This window comes from Maylandia zebra, linkage group LG18 (genome assembly GCF_041146795.1).
Source record: "Maylandia zebra isolate NMK-2024a linkage group LG18, Mzebra_GT3a, whole genome shotgun sequence".
Classification (NCBI taxonomy): Eukaryota; Metazoa; Chordata; class Actinopteri; order Cichliformes; family Cichlidae; genus Maylandia; species Maylandia zebra.
This window is the reverse complement of record NC_135184.1, coordinates 38,448,882-38,458,998: the sequence shown is the minus strand read 5'-3', so window position 1 is coordinate 38,458,998 and position 10,117 is coordinate 38,448,882. Positions and strand designations below refer to the sequence as shown.

The window sequence follows — 10,117 nt, the reverse complement described above, 5'->3', positions numbered from 1 at the left end:
AGTTAGAATATAACTTAAAACTGGACTGAGATGCTTGTAAAGCTCCTGAGGCAGCAGCTACCTACCTATTTAGTGTCGAGCTTGGAAACTCCACCATGCTTAACAAACACAAGTACAGCTTTAAAGCTGATTACATTGATTACTTTCATTTTCATATTTCTGTGAATACACTTTTTTTTTTACAGTATTTCATAAAGCACTCAGTTGAATGAACAGTACAGATAGCGATTCACTAGTTATAATTACAAACCCTTTTAAAGATGCATCTTTAGTCCACATTCAATGAAGAGAAGTGTAACTGCATTTTGTCAAGGGTGGGTGAATTACGGTGGCCCTGAGAGGCCCAACGGACTACAACTTAAGAAAACACAAGCAATAAGAAAAACGCTGCAAAGTGCACAAAACACAACTGATATAGGAAAAAACAGATTTCCAATAGCACAAAGGAAGTGTTTCTGGGGAGACAATAACCAGATGGACTAGTTGCAGGAACCAAAACATTTGCGCTGGGAGACACATAAAAGAAGGGGAGGATCTATCGGTTTTGTGAGGAAAGAAAAGATGAGAGGTAAGTGTGTTAGCCTGACTATTAGCCTAAAAATCTGTCATCAGTATTATATGAATCATGATAAAACACACCTGCCATGTTTGGGTTCCTGCAACTGGTCCGTCGGCTTATTGTCTTTGTCACAGAAAAGAACATACCATTCAAATTATTGAGCAGGTATGGCAAATACCTTATTCTGAGACAGCCTTCATTGGCAGACAGTAGCAGAAGTCAAGAGCTGAGATGAATAATCAAGCGAAATACACATGACTTAAAGAGGCATACAGTTCCTCACCTCTCCCTCCCCTGGGCAGATCTGATCACAACCTGGTGCACCTTGTCCCTGTGTATGAGCCCTTAGTGCGCAGGGAGCCACCAGCCATCAGTGACTTTATCAGGTGGTATACCTGATAAAGTCACTGATTCAATTCCACAGATAAACTTTGACTATAAATTACACTAATTCATGTAACATGGTAGTGAAAAAACTTAAAACCCTTAACGCCGATAAGTTATTGTGATGGATTGGGTCTATGCAGGTCAGGCTTTGGGAAATACACCTCATGACTCTTAGAATCTAAAAGGTCATTCACCTGCGCAGGTAGCTTAAGTGCTTTACAATTCCAGCAGATTCTGATCGAATCAGGAATACATGGGCTGAAGACCTTGGTGTCCCTCTGTCTGAGGACCAATGGTCAAACTTGTCATGGCTAGATGGTCCTCACCGATCGTCTTGCCAATTTGTTGTGGTGTTTGTGTGTACTGTGTCGTGTTCTCCTCTCCATCCTGTGCATGTGTTTTTCTGCTGGAACATGTACTTCCGGAAGCCGTGGCACGGAACGGCAGTTGACCGGAGGGGAGTGTCCTGAGCTAGAATCATCGCACCTGTGCAGAATTACCTTGCCAGCGCAGACCTATTTAACGGGGCGGTTGAGTCACAACCAACGCTGGAACGTTGAACTAAACCGGGTAGCGTAGTCATGATTAGCATACCCGGTTTGTGAAGGAGAAGGACGTTTTCGTTATTGAGCGTGTGTTTTTTCTCATCTGCCTCCAGGGTTCAGGGATTGGAGGAGGAGCCGGCACCAGGAGTTGTTGTGGATTATTACTGCACTGTCACCGTGAGGAGAGGTCACCGTATCACTGCACTGCCCTTTTTGGATTATAGACTCGAACTGTTAACTCACCTTTTCACTGTAAATAAATCCACTGTCATTCTGCAAGGAGTCTCGCACCTGAGTCCTTTAATCCAATTCACCATGACAAAACTGTTGGTCCAGCATTCAGAAAGGCTCAATAAATGCCAGATACAAACTAATCCAGTTTAAAGTCATTCACAGACTACTTTTTCTAAACTCAAACTTAACCAGACTGAGAGTCCTGTATCCCCCCCTGTGTGATAGATGTAACGCTGATGAAGGTTCCCCTGCACATCTATTTTGGCACTGCCCAGTCTTGAATGCTTTTTGGTGCCAGATTTTTACAAGGTTTTCAAACCAATTTAGGAAAAAAGTACCACTTGATGGTACACTGGCTATACTTGGATCTTCTGCCTCAATTGTTCACAAGATTCAAGATCTCTGCTAGGGTGCAGACACACAGCTTGGCAGGTCCTGTGCTTTTGCCAAAAAAACCCACCTAAAAAACATCTAAAACCCCCTGGATCTTGACATTAACTTGTCTTTTTGTTTTTATACATTTTTATATTCTGTGGAGTTCGACATGTCCAAGAAAGCTGGATAATTATACCACTTTCCCAGCCAAATGTAGTCAACATCTTTTGTTCACAAGATTCTTGGATTTTGGTCATGCTAGACCACCCCCAGGTAAACATGAACAATCAAATATACCACAACTGTCGCTGGAGATTCTGAAACTTGTTCTGATGCTACTTTTGGCTGGTGATATAGAACTAAATCCTGGACCTAATTCAAACATCAGTGATTTGGACTGGCTACAACTAATTAGCCTAGTTAGCCTATGGGCACAGCTATCTCTGCATTGCTTTCCACCTCAACTAACTGTGCTCCAACCACCGTCCCAGTTAGTAAGGCTACATCTGCAGCTAATAGTGTTTGCGCCCCTGTTGTCCGGGCCTCCACTTCTGCTGTTTGGGTTACCACCTCAGCTGCCTGAGCCTCCGCCTCAGTTGCCTGGGTTTCTGCCTCAGCTGCCTGGGCCTCCATTTCAGCTGCCTGGGTCTCCACCTCAGCTGCTCAGTCCTCCACCTCGGCTGCCTGGGTTTCAATCTCGGCTGCCTGGGTCTCCACCTCGGCTGCCTGGGCCCCCATCTCGGCTGCCTGGGCCCCCATCTCGGCTGCCTGGGCCCCCACCTGCTGTACCCAAACTACAGTCTCCGGTAAAGGGTTTCTCATCATTAAATGCTCATAGCATTGTCAACAAAAGGACAAGAAATCCTGCTATTAAAAGTTACAGAGGAACAAAGATCTGCAAGACATTTAAGCAGGCTAAAGTAATCTGGGACACTAAAAATAAACCAAAGGGGCTTCTATGTGGACACATTAACATTCGCAGTATGTTACCAAAGCATGAGCAGCTGGAGCATTTTCTAAGCAATTCCAATATTTCTATTTTGGGTATCTCTGAATCTTGGCTCACAAGTTCTTCTCCTGAGTCTGCGGTTGTCTTTCCAGAGTACACAGTATTCAGAAGGGATAGAATTGGAACAAGAGGAGGAGGAATATTTGTGCATGTAAAAAAACACCTGGATTGCTCTTTACTTACTTACTTTACTCGAAGTAGAACATATTTCTGTTAAAATCACTCTTTCCACAGAAATGTCATTTACGTTGATCTGTTTATATCGCCCTCCTTCCGCAAAGAATATTTTTTATGAATAGCTACAGATATTACTTAAATATCATACTATAAATAATAAGTCTAATGAAATAATTGTAATGGGAGATTTTAATGTCAACTGGGACTGTGAAAAGGACATAAAAACACCCAAGGACATAATGGAGACTTTGAACTTTACTCAACACATTGAACAACCCACAAGAATAACGAGACTGTGGCGGAGGTGTGGTCCTGGGCGCGGCTGCAGGGGAGGAGTGGTGCAGTGGGCTCAATGGGGCGGTGCTGGAGATGCCGGTGAGAACAGCTGATGGCGATTTGGACTGATGATGGTTTCCTTCCCTTTTTATAGTGAGACGGAGAGGAGACTGAGGGAAATCAGCTGGGACCGACAGCTGTCAGACTGTGTTCAGTCATAACCTGGGAAAATTGTAAATAAATGTGGAACCTGGTGATAAAGACCTGTGTGTGTGTGTGTGTACCTGTGTATAGTGCATTTCACAGAGACACTCTAAAACTAAAATAGATGTCAATTATCCTTGGGTCAGAGGAACTTGGCCAGACATTCAATTAGATCTTCCAGCCTGGGTAGAGGAAACGCATCAAAGTCACACTGTGCATTTACCTTTCTGAAGTCATTGCAGAATTGGATGCTGTCATCTTTCTTCACCATCTTCTCAATAGGATTGCTCCTATCACTGGTTGAGGGCTCAATAACCCCCAACTCGAACATCAGAGCTACCCCCTTTTCCAAAACTTTTCCAATTTTTTTAATCCTGTACATTGTCTGCCTTTCAGGAAGATACCATGCTCCGTAAGGTTTGTCGCCCCAGGGTTCTCCTGAAAAAGATGTTGTGGAATAATGGCACGCAATTCTTCCTGCTGAGTTACAGAGAGATGGAAAGGTCAAGAGAAACAAAGTTAAGCCCAACACGTGTAGATTCCTCCTCAGCCATCCCGGGTTTTCCATTTATTTAGCAGATTGATCATCATCATCATCATCATCATCATCATCGTTTATTTGTATAGCACTTTAAGAACACACCAGGCAGACCAAAGTGCTGAACAACACAGATCAAAACAACTACCAAATTAAAAATACCATCAAATAAATAAGAAGGTGTCAGTTTCCTACAGAGTTAAAAGCCAGGGAATAAAAATAGGTTTTCAATCTGGACTTAAAGACCTGCACTGATAACGCTTGTCTAATATGGAGGGGAAGGTTATTCCAGAGCATCGTGTGGCTTCAGCAAATCAGATAAGTAGACAGGAGCCAGACCGTTTAAAGATTTAAAAACCAATAATAGGACTTTAAAGATCGAGCTGAGTCAAGTTAAGCCAAGCTAGGTAGGTGCAAGTGGAAAAGGGCTATTAGAGATTACAAAGTCTGATCGAAATTGAGGCCATTCAATTTCGGTGTAAAGACGTTAAACTACATATGTGAAGGTCTCATAATGGTTTCACCTCTGCTGATAATTACCCACACCTTTTTTCCACCCCTTGGCTCATGTGATGTGTTTCATAGTTGGTCAACGACCCTGGTAAAGACAACCCCCTCTGGGTTTTAAATACCTGGGACTCTCCAACGTTTAGTTTTAGATCTAACGAAGGTTCTCAGAGGAGAGGTGAAAGGTCTTCAAGGCACTTAGAGAATTCCAGCTGCTTTCTTTCAAAGCTCATCAGACTACCATGACGTGGATGACTGGGAACCCTTTTTTCTCATTCACTGTGTGCAGTCCCTCTGGAGTCATCCCTGTTGGAGCTTGTCAGTAGCAAAGGCCTGAAGGTACAAAAATGAATACTGAAGAGAGCTTAAAAACATTCCTGCTTGAATTTGAAGGCCGATTTAAGTCTATCCTTTCAGAGTTGCAGACTTAAACGCAGGCTTCCTGTGGCTCGTTGGTCTAGGCGTATGATTCTTGCTTAGGGTGCGAGAGGTCCCGGGTTCAAATCCCGGACGAGCCCCCTTAAAAGCAGAAGCTCTTAGCTTCATGGAATTCTTTGGTAAGACACATTCCTTCTGGGGCATTGTAAAAGTGTTGTGTGACACCAATTTGTCTTTCTAAAATAACGTTTTTGATTTTGTGAAGGAGTCACTCTCATGACCCATTGAGTGATGCCATTGACTGCACAGTCCCTGCCATGCAATCTGTATATGTCACATTTTGAGATTGCCTTGGAAACCTTACTGGGCAGGTACTAAAATATACCTGTTACCAGGTACTATCACCTAATGGAAACTTTAAAGATCGAGCTGAGTCAAGTTAAGCCAAGCTAGGTAGGTGCAAGTGGAAAAGGGCTATTAGAGATCACAAAGTCTGATCGAAATTGAGGCCATTCAATTTCGGTGTAAAGACGTTAAACTACATATGTGAAGGTCTCATAATGGTTTCACCTGAAACCTCTGCTGATAATCACCCACGCCTTTTTTCCACCCCTTGGCTCATGTGATGTGTTTCATAGTTGGTCAACGACCCTGGTAAAGACAACCCCCTCTGGGGTTTAAATACCTGGGACTCTCCAACGTTTAGTTTTAGATCTAACGAAGGTTCTCAGAGGAGAGGTGAAAGGTCTTCAAGGCACTTAGAGAATTCCAGCTGCTTTCTTTCAGAGCTCATCAGACTACCATGACGTGGATGACTGGGAACCCTTTTTTCTCATTCACTGTGTGCAGTCCCTCTGGAGTCATCCCTGTTGGAGCTTGTCAGTAGCAAAGTCCTGAAGGTACAAAAATGAATACTGAAGAGAGCTTAAAAACATTCCTGCTTGAATTTGAAGGCCGATTTAAGTCTATCCTTTCAGAGTTGAAGAGTTAAGCACATGCTACCTGTGGCTCGTTGGTCTAGGCGTATGATTCTCGCTTCGGGTGCGAGAGGTCCCGGGTTCAAATCCCGGACGAGCCCCCTTAAAATCACAAGCTCTTAGCTTCATGGAATTCTTTGCAAAGACACATTCCTTCTGGGGCATTGTAAATGTGTTGTGTGCCAAACGACTCAATGTGATCAATTTGTCTTTCTAAAATAACTTTTTTGATTTTGTGAAGGAGTCACTCTCATGACTCATTGAGTGATGCCATTGACTGCACAGTCCCTGCCACGCAATCTGTATATGTCACATTTTGAGATTGCCTTGGAAACCTTACTGGGCAGGTACTAAAAAAATACCTGTAACCAGGTACTATCACCTAATGGAAACTTTAAAACAAACCCTAAATTCAATGGGAAGCCAATGCAAGGAAGCCAGAACTGCAGTGATGTGATCGAATTTCCTACTACCGGTTAAAAATCGTGCCGCCGCATTTTGCACTAACTGCAAGCGTGACAAGGTGCCCGACCGAACCCCTGGTTTGGATTTCTTCTCTCTGGCATCTGGATCTCATAAGTTGTTTGCTAAATGGCGAGGTCCATATACTGTGCTAGGAAAGCTGAGTTCAAAAAATTTGTTTTCAGCAGTAAGAGTACCTGCTGTCCTCGGCTGACCAATCTCTCCCTTGCGGCCCTGTTGTAACAGGCCAACTGTCACTGCTGCACTTTCTTGCCTCTTCACCAATTTGGTGTTTTGCTCCATTTTCTCCCTCATCTGAAAAACGTAGTCCAACATGCTTGTCAGTTCTTTCCTCGGCCTCACCCAGGATTCCATGTGTAGTGAAAGATTTGACTGAAGCTGCTTGAAACTTTTTCACCAGCTGAGCAGCTTCCTGCGTTGACTTTGGAGCCCTTTCTTTCACCCACACCTGGAGTTCTGGAGTCAACGAGCAATAAAACTGCTCAACGATATGGCAACCTGCTCCTTGGTTTGTTTTTTTTTGCGGTTGGATCCATTTGCCATACAGGTCCTTCAGTCGTTTCTAAACCTGTTTTGGACTTTCACTGAGCTGGATGTCAGGCTCCCGAAACACACATAGTGTTTAAAAATGACTGATAGTTGTACCATATTCAACACAAGTTAAAAAAATACCCAGAAAATTCTGATTTTTTGGAACTGAGATGTTCAATAACCCTTATTGGGTTATTATTAAATTCATGTTTCTTTTTCCTTTACCATGTTGTTTATGATATATTTTTATTAAATATTTATTATAGATTTTTTGTATCACATTTGATGCAACTTTTTTTTTGGCAACTTTTGTTCATTTTAGACAAAAAAAAGAGTTTTGTTGATAACATTTTGAAACGATGGCAAGTATTAATCATATTGATGAGATAGAGGTCTCAGAAACTCACGTAGCAAATATGATACCAAGTCATATCACATCATATGACCAAGATCTGGGAAATGGACTTAAATTTTTATTCAGTGTGACCTGAAATGAGGGACTGAGACCAAAAAATCAATAGCTCAGACTATTATAGGACCAGAAGTATTTTTGCAACCATACATTAGAGACTTCATTTTACAGATGGAGAAGCTGCAGCCATCTGTGATACTGTCTATGGTGATAAAAATCAATGCAGTCAAAATAAATGCATACGACGAGTAAGTATGTACAGTACTGTCCGAATATCCTTGTCCACCCTTCATTTCTTTATGTTTTGCTTCTAAGAATCAAGACTTTCTTTCATTTTTCAAAGTGAGCAATACTTTATCTTGCTTTTTGAGGACCTTTCAGTGTTGTTGGGGTTTTTTTGTTTTATGTTGTTTTGTTTGTGTTTTTATATCGGCTGCTTTTTCACTCCATTTCATTCCATTCATCAACCAATGAACCATCAACCAAGGAGGTTTAAACAGAAAGCAAGCCTTTTTATTGAGCTGATGGAAATATTACAGACAAAGGAGAAAGTTCAAAACATGAATAGGAACTAGCAAAAACCTGAACTGTGAATGACACTATGAAAACAGGAGCAGAGAGACATGAAGGAGGTTATTAGGAACTTGACAGATGCATAAGGAGAATGCAACAGATCATGTGACAGAACAGAAAGGGAGACAGGGACAACATGGTAAACAGAAAGTGGTGTGATGCCAGGAGCATTTCTACTCTCTCCAGCGGCTGCTCGCCACATCTGGAGTTCCTGAGCATTAAGTGCCGCCCTTTCTATCTGCCCCGTGAGTTCACCTCGGTCATCGCCACGGCGGTCTACATCCCACCCCAAGCGGACACAGGTATGGCTTTGTCCGAATTACATGATGTGCTGAGCTCGCTTCAAAACAAGGACCCGGGCGCAGCCCTCATTGTAGCAGGAGACTTTAACAAAGCGAACCTCAGACAAGTCATGCCAAACTTTTACCAGCATGTCTCGTGTCCAACGAGAGGGGATCGGATTTTGGATCACTGCTACACGCCATACAAGCAGGGCTACAAAGCTGTCTCACACCCGGCTTTTGGGAAGTCTGACCACAACGCCATCTTCCTCATTCCCCAGTATAAACAAAGCATACGGAGGGAAGAAGTAACCACGAGGGAGGTAAAACGGTGGACTGCCCAATCAGAAGCTATGCTACAGGACGCACTCAACGACGTAGACTGGGACATGTTCAGAGCATGCGCAGTCGACATCAACGAGTTTACGGAAGTAGCAGTATGCTTCGTCAATATGCTAGCGGAGGAGATTATCCCCACTGCGAGAGCCACCACATTCCCAAACCAGAAACCGTGGATGGACAGATCGATCCGCACTGCAGTAAACGCCAGGACCGCCTCCTACAACGCGGGTCTCGCCACTGGCGATATGAGCGCCTACAAAGCGGCCTCATACGGCGTGCAGCGCGCGGTGAGAGATGCCAAACGCAGGTACCGGGAACGTGTGGAGTCCCACTTCCACCAGGGCGACACACGGAGTATGTGGCACGGACTACGCACCATTACGGACTACAAAGCCAGGGACAGTGCGCCGATCAACGCCGACTCTGCATTCACCAACGAGCTGAATCGGTTCTACGCCCGTTTCGAGGTTAGCCAGGCGGCTAATGCTATCTACCGCCTGACTACCGAGGACAGTGACGTCATCAGCGAGAGACCGGTGACCAGCATCGCGGAGCATGACGTCCGAGCGGCACTGAGGAGAGTGAACACAAGGAAAGCGGCGGGGCCAGACGGCATCACCGGCCGTCTGCTGCGCTGCTGTGCTGACCAGCTAGCAGGTGTGTTCACTTACATCTTCAACGAGTCCCTGGCGAAGTCTGTGGTCCCCACATGCTTCAAAAGATCCACCATCATCCCTGTGCCCAAGAACAGCAAACCCTCATCCCTGAACGATTACCGGTCAGTTGCACTGACCTCGGTAGTAATGAAGGTGTTTGAGAGGCTGCTGAAGAACATCATCTCCTCCTCCATCCCAGACACCACAGATCCGCTGCAGTTCGCCTACAGATCCAACAGATCCAGAGGATGCCATCGCCCACGTCCTACACACCACTCTCAGCCACGTGGACAAGAAACAGGGTAACTATGTGCGAATGCTGTTTTTTGATTACAGTTCAGCGTTTAACACAATAGTGCCCTGCAGACTGTTCACAAAGCTGAGGGATCTGGGACTTAACAGCCGTCTGTGTGCATGGGTGTTGGACTTCCTCACTGGCAGAACTCAGGTGGTGAGGGTGGGCAGGTGCTTCTCCAACAGCATCACCATCAACACAGGAGCACCTCAGGGATGTGTCCTCTCGCCACTGCTCTACTCCCTCTACACTTCAGACTGTGTGGCCACCCATGGCTCCAACACCATTGTGAAGTTTGCTGACGACACAGTGGTGTTGGGTGCCATCTCCAACAACGATGAGACGGCCTACATGGATGAAGTGAAGAATCTTGCATGG

At 44.5% G+C, this 10,117-nt stretch overlaps 2 non-coding genes across 2 annotated transcripts; both read left to right on the top strand.

The window, feature by feature from the left end:
- Window positions 1–5,257: 5,257 nt before the first annotated feature.
- Window positions 5,258–5,329, top strand: trnap-ugg (transfer RNA proline (anticodon UGG)). Its single transcript has one exon. It is a non-coding gene; the product is annotated as a tRNA-Pro (tRNA).
- An 866-nt stretch (window positions 5,330–6,195) lies between these two features.
- trnap-ugg (transfer RNA proline (anticodon UGG)) lies at window positions 6,196–6,267 on the top strand. Its single transcript has one exon. It is a non-coding gene; the product is annotated as a tRNA-Pro (tRNA).
- Window positions 6,268–10,117: the final 3,850 nt, after the last annotated feature.